Source organism: Brassica oleracea, chromosome C4, assembly GCF_000695525.1.
Source record: "Brassica oleracea var. oleracea cultivar TO1000 chromosome C4, BOL, whole genome shotgun sequence".
Lineage (NCBI taxonomy): Eukaryota > Viridiplantae > Streptophyta > Magnoliopsida > Brassicales > Brassicaceae > Brassica > Brassica oleracea.
Window position 1 is genome coordinate 28,754,275 of NC_027751.1, and position 9,175 is coordinate 28,763,449.

The 9,175-nt window shown below is 36.4% G+C and overlaps 1 long non-coding RNA gene across 2 annotated transcripts; it reads right to left on the bottom strand.

The window, feature by feature from the left end:
• Positions 1 to 1,830: 1,830 nt before the first annotated feature.
• On the bottom strand, positions 1,831 to 3,284 carry LOC106339292. 2 transcript variants are annotated; one of them, XR_001269161.1, is made up of 5 exons: positions 3,168 to 3,284; positions 2,809 to 2,946; positions 2,668 to 2,723; positions 2,484 to 2,579; positions 1,831 to 2,128 (listed from the first exon to the last, which is right to left on the bottom strand). It is a non-coding gene; the product is annotated as an uncharacterized LOC106339292 (long non-coding RNA). The 2 variants fall into 2 exon arrangements; XR_001269160.1 differs by lacking the exon at positions 3,168 to 3,284 and having other exon boundaries at positions 2,809 to 3,152.
• Between the last annotated feature and the right edge of the window lie 5,891 nt (positions 3,285 to 9,175).

A 9,175-nucleotide genomic window follows, 5' to 3' on the forward strand; every position in this document is an offset into this window, starting at 1 on the left:
TATTTGCATACAAGGTAGCACTTGAATTTATGAATATAAACGAGGATCATGAACCCACGTCAATGTAAGAGTGCGCACTCATAGAATAGATTGGATTGAATGGAAACGTGGGGTTAAATAGTTTAAGGAAGAAATGCGTATTTGGTCATATGATTAAGACACCATATGATGTTAAAACAAGTGGATATAAATGGGTCTTGTGAGGAATAAAAATAGTGAGATATAAAGCTGATGTTGCACAAGGATTCTCACAAAGACCAGTAATAGATTATGAGGAGACATACTCACATGTGGTGGATGCAACTACTTTTAGATTTTTCATAAGTCTGGCAAATAAGAGAGAAAATTAGATCTTGCAGCAAATTGATGTAGTGACTGCATATTTATATAGTCCACTGGATAATGAAAGTACTAGAGGGTATTGAGCTGAAAGTACAGCAAGTTCTCGAGAACAATATTGATAATCATCAAAGTATATGATCTGAATATCCTAGGAACCTCTGGATACAATTTTCCAAACAGTTGAATATCTCAAGAAAGAGTTTGAGATGAAAGATCTTGGAAAACAAAGTTTTGTTTGGGATTACAGCTTGAGTACATTAACAATGAAATCCTTGTGCATCAAATAGTATATACAGAAAATGGTACTCAAGAGATTTAATATGGACCAGTCTCACCCATTATCTAGTACATGGGCGTGAGATCGTTTGTTTTGGATACTGATCCATTCAGTCCAAAGGACTAGTCTCACCCATTATCTAGTACATGGGCAAGAGATCACTTGTTTTGGACACTGATCCATTTAGTCCAAAGGTGGACGATAAAGAAGTCTATTTAGTCCTGAGATGGACGATGCAGAAGTCTTGTTTAGACACTGATCTGATTGGTCCATAAGAATGACGATGAAGAAGTCTTTGATTTTGATTTATTTTATACTAACCAGCCCAAAGAGGGGTTATTTGGTTTTGTTGATTTGTTTTCAGACAGGTTATGTTTTACACATGGTGGTACACGCATATCACAGCAACATCATCCAAGATTTCGTGTGTGTGTATTTGAGGTCGATGACTCAATATGTTCGATCAGATTGTGGCATGGCCGGTGGTAAAGAATAACCAACTATCATGTTCGAGGACGAAACATATTCTGCCCAAGATCTTCATCACCTACAGATTGCAGAAAATTTGAGAGGTCCAAAGGACCTTCAGTAATGTCCAAATCAGAGGAAGTAATGTGCGTTGTACTCTTTTTCCTTCACCGTGGTTTTGTCCCAATTGGGTTTTCCTGATAAGGTTTTAATGAGGCAACATTAAAGCATGTTACAAGCTCTAAATGGTTATGGCATCCAAGGGGGAGTGTTATGAACCAGATTGTGGATGACTCATAACCAAGATATTATGATTTGTTATATTTTCATTTATCTTATGACGTGTAATCTCCTATATAAAAAATCTATATGTTATTAACAAAGATAGACTTTTTTTACTTTTATAACAGTACCAATATAATACATAGTTACTTTCTTAATTTTCTAATTCGTATGTATGTTTGAAAAATTGTTCGAATATGCTGATATATAATTGTACTAAGCACAGTTTGTAACTCTAATTATACTAATAATTAAATTTATTTTAAAAAGTTTTTCAAATGATCAAATTCTAATGAAATTATAGATTTTTTGTGTTTGTGAAAATTTAAGTTTAACAATTTTTTGTTAAATTAAAACCATACTTTTGAAACCTTACTTTATACATCTAATTTTTATTAGTTTGACCGATGATTTAGACTTGTTATTTTTCATATCAAACTGAACCATTTTATTTTATTCCGAATCATTAAATAGAGAGTATTTAGTCAAAATTGACCAAAAAAACAAAGTGCTATGTCCAAAACCCAAACTAAATGACAAAACTTTTAAAACAAACTAGCACAGAAATTTTTACATCTAAAACATATAAATCACAGGCCATGACTGCAAATTTAAAACACGATCTCGTGTTGGAGACTGGACTATTTTTCTTCTTTTTTAAGCTTTTTTGCAGGAGAAGAAGATTCCTCATATTACATTTTTCTTCGGGTGAAACTGAAAACACAACAGATACTCTTCTCACTTTTGGCTTCCCTTCATCTGCCATATTCATCTCTTTTTTTCAGATCGGACATGTTTGATCAATACTCAATCGACTTTTTCATTATAAATATATATACATGGCATGACCGGAGTGCGTATGTAGATATCATATTAGATACAATAGTTGAAGATCAACAAGACTTCGTCTAAAGAAACAAAAACAGCAAGTATATGATAAGAGAAAAAGATCATACTCAATGGGTCGCAGTATTTGAAAGAAAAAAAAATTGAGTGTGGAAAGGTTAGCATAAGTGGGAGATCAGAGAAACTATATAAACTATAATCTAGAAAGCTACAATAATCAATCGGTATGAAAGACTAAAAGATAAACCTGTTGGTTCCAATAATGTACCTCAAATCTTGTTTCTTTTGATCTCAACTTCTCTTCGTGGTCATAAAGGTTGTTGTAGTACAGGTAGTTGCGAAGCAATCAAGTCAGAAGTGTTTCCTGCATTCACAAAATGACACATTGAATAACCAAAACAAAATCTGAATCAAGAGTTTCTAGTGTGTATAACATTTGTAACGAAACGTACTTGACCCAACTCATCATGACGAAGTGTTGCAGAATGGTGAAAGGGCAGATTGAGTACTGCAAATAGAAGTAAAATCGATCAGTTAATCAACTGCTGAGTCAATATAATATACTGAAAACAAATCGTCAGTGAATTACTCACCCAAAAATCTCAGCAAGATCACCAGTCATCTCATAACTCACTGAATATTAAAAATACAATCTTGAAGCGATCACATCAAGGGGTTCGCTTGTTTGAGCTGTTAAGGCGAGCAATGCAAGCTGAAACGCAAGCTTTGGACTAAAGGAGAGAAAGCAAAACACTTTGGAACTAATACGACATGAAGATTAATAAACAAAGTATGTCAACGAAACGAACTAACATCGTCGTACTTTTTTCTCATCAATCAGAAAAAGAATGACAAAGAAATAGCAGTAGATCTCCATCTCAGCAGGTATGTGCTTGGAACGGCTACAGCTAAGAGAATAGATGATGATGATGCTGACGGAATGAAGGCTTACCTTTTTATAGCTGGAGTTCCACCGACTTGAAGAGAGGCAAAATGCATTGAATGAGTAATAATAGTTGGAGTGGGGCTAAGGAGTTGAGAAGGTCTTCAATGGCGTTGAATCAATGAATCATGGGTCTAACAGATCAGAGAACAAAGAACACGACGAACCTTTAGAATTCAAAAGGTTATTGTTTCTTAATGGGGCTAACTTTTTTGTTTTTGTTATCAGCCCAAATAAGATATCCAGCCCAACTGTAAACCGTAGAATCACAGTTTGTTCAATCACGTAACTCACTCGCAAGTCCATGTAATTTAATTTGTTAAACCCATAAATAAAAGTCTAACGTAGAGGAGTAAAAAAGAGGACACATGTCAGTCTGTGGTCATCCGAACTGATGAAGTGGTTCCCTAAGCTCTTCTTTGTATTAATAGATTGAGATTTATTATCCGAGATTTGGATTCGATCCGAGATCCGCTCCGAAAATAGGATATCTAGGGTGTCCGGATCCAAATCCGGATAGTAAAATTTTGGATCTGTCCAAACCGAATCCGGATCCGGATATCTTAATTTTTAGATCCGGATATCCGGATCCAGATCCGTATTTTTAAAATATATTAAATTTTTAAATTTCATTAATATTTATACATGAATTAATCTTATAATATTTTATTTTATTTTTTACAATATTATAAACATATATTAATATATTTATAAATCTTGTACAAATATTTAATTTATGTATTATATGAAAAAATTAGTATTTTTTAAAAAAAATTTATTTTTAATTATTTTTACGGATCTGGATTCGGATATCCGCGGGTAATAGAATATCAAGACGGATATCCGGAAACCACGAATCTGGATATCAAATCTACGGATCCGACGAAACCGGATTCAGATTCGGGTACCCTAAATTTCCCAGATATCAGGATCCGTCTCAGACCTAATTGTATCTCAATTCTATCATCTATGAGGATTTCATGACTAGATATTAATAAAGGTCTAGTTGAAGTTAAAAATCCAAACCAAAAACCCCAACATAATAAGATTTGGGCTTAGGTCTTTCAATAAAAAATATGATGATTGTATACGAATAATTTACTAATTTGGTAATTTGATTATTTTTTTCATACTAATTAATGAATTAAAGCATAATTAGAACACTTAATTACCAAATATATTCACAGTTAATTTTGGAAAATACAAATATTACACATTTTTATTTTTCAATTCTAAGTTAATGTTTAAAAATTTGTATTTATAGTTATGTTATTAGCTTACAATTTTCAATAATGGTGATACATATAAGTTATTGTTATATTTAAAATATCTTACCAAAATTAAAATGTAAAACTTCATAAATGCAATTTGACATGTAATAAAACAAATTAAACATGTATCTTTTTCACTAAGTCATCCTTTTCTAATGAAAATGAATGCGATGGTAACACATAAGAAAAATTCAAAAAAATCACTTCTCAAATAATGTTTAGAGTTTGGAGTAAAAATGTTACAATCATACTCTATTTTTTACTATATAATAGAGTAAAGATGAATTTACTAAGTAAATCAAGTAATTTTGTTTTGTTTTTATATATCACTTTATTTTCTTACTCTAAAATAAAGTATTAGAGTAAAAACCAAATCTATTATAGACTTGTTCTATCGATTAGAGATGGTGTAATAGCAAAGAGACTGATGTCATTTACTAAAATATCAAATAGATCTGAACCAATAGTTTTTCATGTCCATAACAAAAAAAACTAAATCAAGCGCTCGTAACTTGGTGGTAACTTGGTGGTAAAGGAGGTACAGATGTACTGTCCGCCACCCGGGTTCAAGTCTTGGCCACAACAGATTTAACATCCCTTCCGTTGGGGTGCTGGACCCCTTTCGGAGAGATAGTTGAGAATGTGGCTGTCCAGATATTGATGAGCAGTGCACGTCACTCTGGCGCGAGAATCACGCATGATAATATATAATTTCAATATACCAAATCTTCATAACGAACTGCTACTAAACTATTCTTTAATTGGATTCGCGATCGAATAAAATAAGTTCGGTAGACCATGTGATTTCGTCAGAGTTTTGACCCGTAAAATAAGCGAAAATGCAAGAAATGGAAGTTACCTCAACGGGTGTATGTAGGCAAGAGCTTCGATAAGAATAACCAAGCGTTCCTAGCTTGGTGGTAAAGGAGGTACAGCTGTACTGCCCGCTATCCGGGTTCGAGCCTTGGCCACAACGGATTTAACATCCCTTCTGTTGGGGCGCTGGACCTCTTTCGAGAGATAGTTGGGAATGTGGCTGACCAAATACCAGAGTTATCAAAAAAAAAAAAAAAAGAGCTTCAAGAACAATAGGCGCCAAATCCGGAAAGCAAACGGCTACGGTCTTGGAATCCTTTAACGCGTTTTGAAACATGGTGTTGGATCCCACTAGAAGCGTGTCACTGAGCGTGAGGTGAGTCCAGAACAATAGGTGCGCGATGAAAGAATGTGAGGATAAATAAATTTAGACGAAGAACATTGAAGAAGAGAGAGAGAGAAAGTAGATCTGGAAGAAACTATATTCCCTTAATTTAAATTGTGGATCTGAATACAAGTTTTTTAAAGGCAAGCTGCCTCATTACACAATACAATAAAATATTTATTGTTTAAAATATCTTCAACGGTCTCCTTCTCTTTTCTTCTTCTTCTTTGCTTCTCAAGTCTGGTCTTCTGATTCTAAACTCAAGTCTGGTGATCCTTATAAAGCCTTATAAAACCTTATAAAACCTTATAAGTATTTTCAAGTTTGGCAGCTTAATTCTCAAGTCTAGCAGCTTAATTATGCTTCATGTCAACACTCTTCCTCAAGCTTGACCATGTGGAACAAGACAAGCTTGGAAGCCATGAAGTATTTCCTCATTAAAACTTCAACTAGGTAAAATCCTTTGGGAGAAAACTCAAGTCAAGGAAAAAGAGTATAACACTTCATGAAGGAGAGATCATTGACATGATAGGTCTATGAGTCCCAATTTTGGCTGAATGAACTCACATACCTTAGTGCTTGCTGCCTTGGTGAAGATATCAGCTAGCTGATCTTCACTCCTTGTGTAGCACGGCAATATGATCTTATGCTCCACGGCTTGTCTCACTTTGTGGCAATCTACCTCTATATGTTTGGTCTTTTCATGGAAGACTGAGTTGCTAGTACCTCTATATGTTTGGTCTTTTCATGGAAGACTGAGTTGCTAGTACCTCTATATGTTTGGTCTTTTCATGGAAGACTGAGTTGCTAGTACCTCTATATGTTTGGTCTTTTCATGGAAGACTGAGTTGCTAGTACCTCTATATGTTTGGTCTTTTCATGGAAGACTGAGTTGCTAGTACCTCTATATGTTTGGTCTTTTCATGGAAGACTGAGTTGCTAGTACCTCTATATGTTTGGTCTTTTCATGGAAGACTGAGTTGCTAGTACCTCTATATGTTTGGTCTTTTCATGGAAGACTGAGTTGCTAGTACCTCTATATGTTTGGTCTTTTCATGGAAGACTGAGTTGCTAGTACCTCTATATGTTTGGTCTTTTCATGGAAGACTGAGTTGCTAGCAATGTGTATAGCAGCCTGGTTATCACAATGCATCGTGATTGGCGTTGTAACTTCAATTCCCAAGTCCTTAAGAAGTCCCTTGATCCAAATCAACTCGCTTGTGAGCTTCCTCATAGCTCTTATATTCTGCCTCAGCACTTGAACAAGACACCACCTTCTGCTTCTTGCTCTTCCATGTTACCAAATTGCCTCCAATGAAGGTACAATATCCAGTAGTTGATCTCCTATCAACTCGATCTCCTGCCCAATCCGCATCACAGTACCCAACAATCTCAGTGCTTCTATTGCATCCCATCCATACTCCTTGGCCTGATGCCTCTCTTAGGTACCTGAGAATCCTCTCAACCATGTTGCAGTGGTGTACCTTTGGAGCTTGCATGTGTTGGCTTACTTGGTTTACTGCAAAGCATACATCTGGTCGGGTAATGGTAAGATAAATGAGTTTTCCCACCATTCTCCTATAATGCTTTACATCTTCATATGACTTGTCTTCAATCTCCCCCTCACGCATCACTTTGTATCCTTCCTCTAGAGGTGTTTTGGCAGCTCTTCCACCAAGATCTCCAGCCTCATTTAGTAAGTCAAGGGTGTATTTCCTTTGAGATAGAAACAACCCTTCCTTAGACCTACACATCTCGATCCCTATGAAGTATTTGAGTTCTCCCAAGTCCTTGATATCAAATGAAGCCTTAAGGAACGCTTTGGTCGAGATGATCCCTTCTTTGTCACTGCCTGTGATGATAATGTCATCAACATAGATGAGAATGACAATGATTCCTTGCTGGCTAGTGAGGGTGAATAGGGTATGATCAGCTTCAGACTTGACAAAACCTCTTCCATTGAGTGTGGTGCTTAGTTTGTGGTACCACGCTCTTGGTGATTGTTTCAAACCATAGATGGCTTTCTTCAGCCTCAATACATTTCCTGGTTTGGTAAGGTGTTCCATACCAGGTGGTGGTCTCATGTAGACCTCATCTTCTAACTCTCCTTGTAGAAAAGTATTCTTGACATCCATTTGCCACTGATCCCATTCTAAGTTCACAGCCAATGAGTACAATTTGTATCGTGTGAAGCTTAGCTACTGGTGCAAAGGTGTCAAGGTAATCTTCACCATAGATTTGAGTGTAGCCTCTTGCAACAAGTCTGGTTTTTTTTCTTTCTGGTTGCCCATTAGCCAAGTACTTGATAGTGAATAGTAACATGCTTGTGACAGTCTTCTTGCCTTTGGGAAGTTCACTCTCAAACCAAGTTCCATTTTGGATCATGGCACTGACTTCATCATCTACTGAGTCTCTCCATTCCTTTCTCTTCATTGCCTCCTCATAGGTCCTCGGAATATACTCTTGATCTATGTTGGTGATGAAGGCTTGATGATCTCTTGGATAGTAAGCAAGGGAGCAAGTTACTTGAGTGGGATGGGCTACTGCTTGACTGTTGAAATACTCCCAATTTGATGGACGCTTTCTCACCCTTGTGCTTCTCCTAAGCGGCTGGACCTCTCCAACAATCCTAGCTTCAACTTCATTTTGTTGATCTGATTCCTCTTGTTGTTGGCTTTCATCCTAATCATGAACCTCTTGCTCTTGATCAGTAGTTTGCGGATCCTCTTGACCCATGTGTGGTTCCTCTTGACTAGTAGACGAATCCTCTTGATTCCCCCCTTCAGGATTAGGATGAAAAGCCTCGCCTTTGTGCTTCTGGCCTCAAGTTTGTTCCTATGATCACCTGTTTGCAATACATAGCACAAGCACCCAAATACCCGTAAATGGTCAATAGATGGTTTTCTTTTGTTCAATACCTCATAAGGTGTGGCATCATCAAGGACTCTTGTTGGAGTTCGGTTGATGAGATAGCATGTTGTCATGACTGCATCACTCCAGAACCTCTTAGGCATGTCGGTATAGAACATCATGGACCTGGCCACTTCCATCAGATGTCGGTTTTTCCTCTCAGCTACACCATTTTGTTGTGGAGTGTAAGGGCAGCTGGTTTGATGACTTATTCCATGCTTGGCCAAGTGGGATTTGAAAGCTGTGCTTGTATATTCCCCTCCATTATCTGACCTGAATACTTTGATCTTAACATTGAATTGATTAGTTATGTAGCTCTAGAAGTTTATAAATGCATCTAGTACTCTATCTTAGATGGTATCATAGTCAGCCATATATATTTAGATTTTTGGTCTATGAAGGTGACAAAATATCTATGATTTTCCCTAGAAGTGCATGGTGCAGTCCAGACATCAGAGTGTATAAGATCAAAGCATTTCTCATAGATAGTAGATGCTTGGAAAACACAGTCTTGCAATGTTTGCCAAGAATACATGCTTCACAGCCATCATTTTTGAAATAAACATTAGGCAATAACAGGTTAAGTGCTCTAGAATGGGGATGGTCTAACCTAGCATGCCACAATACATCATTTT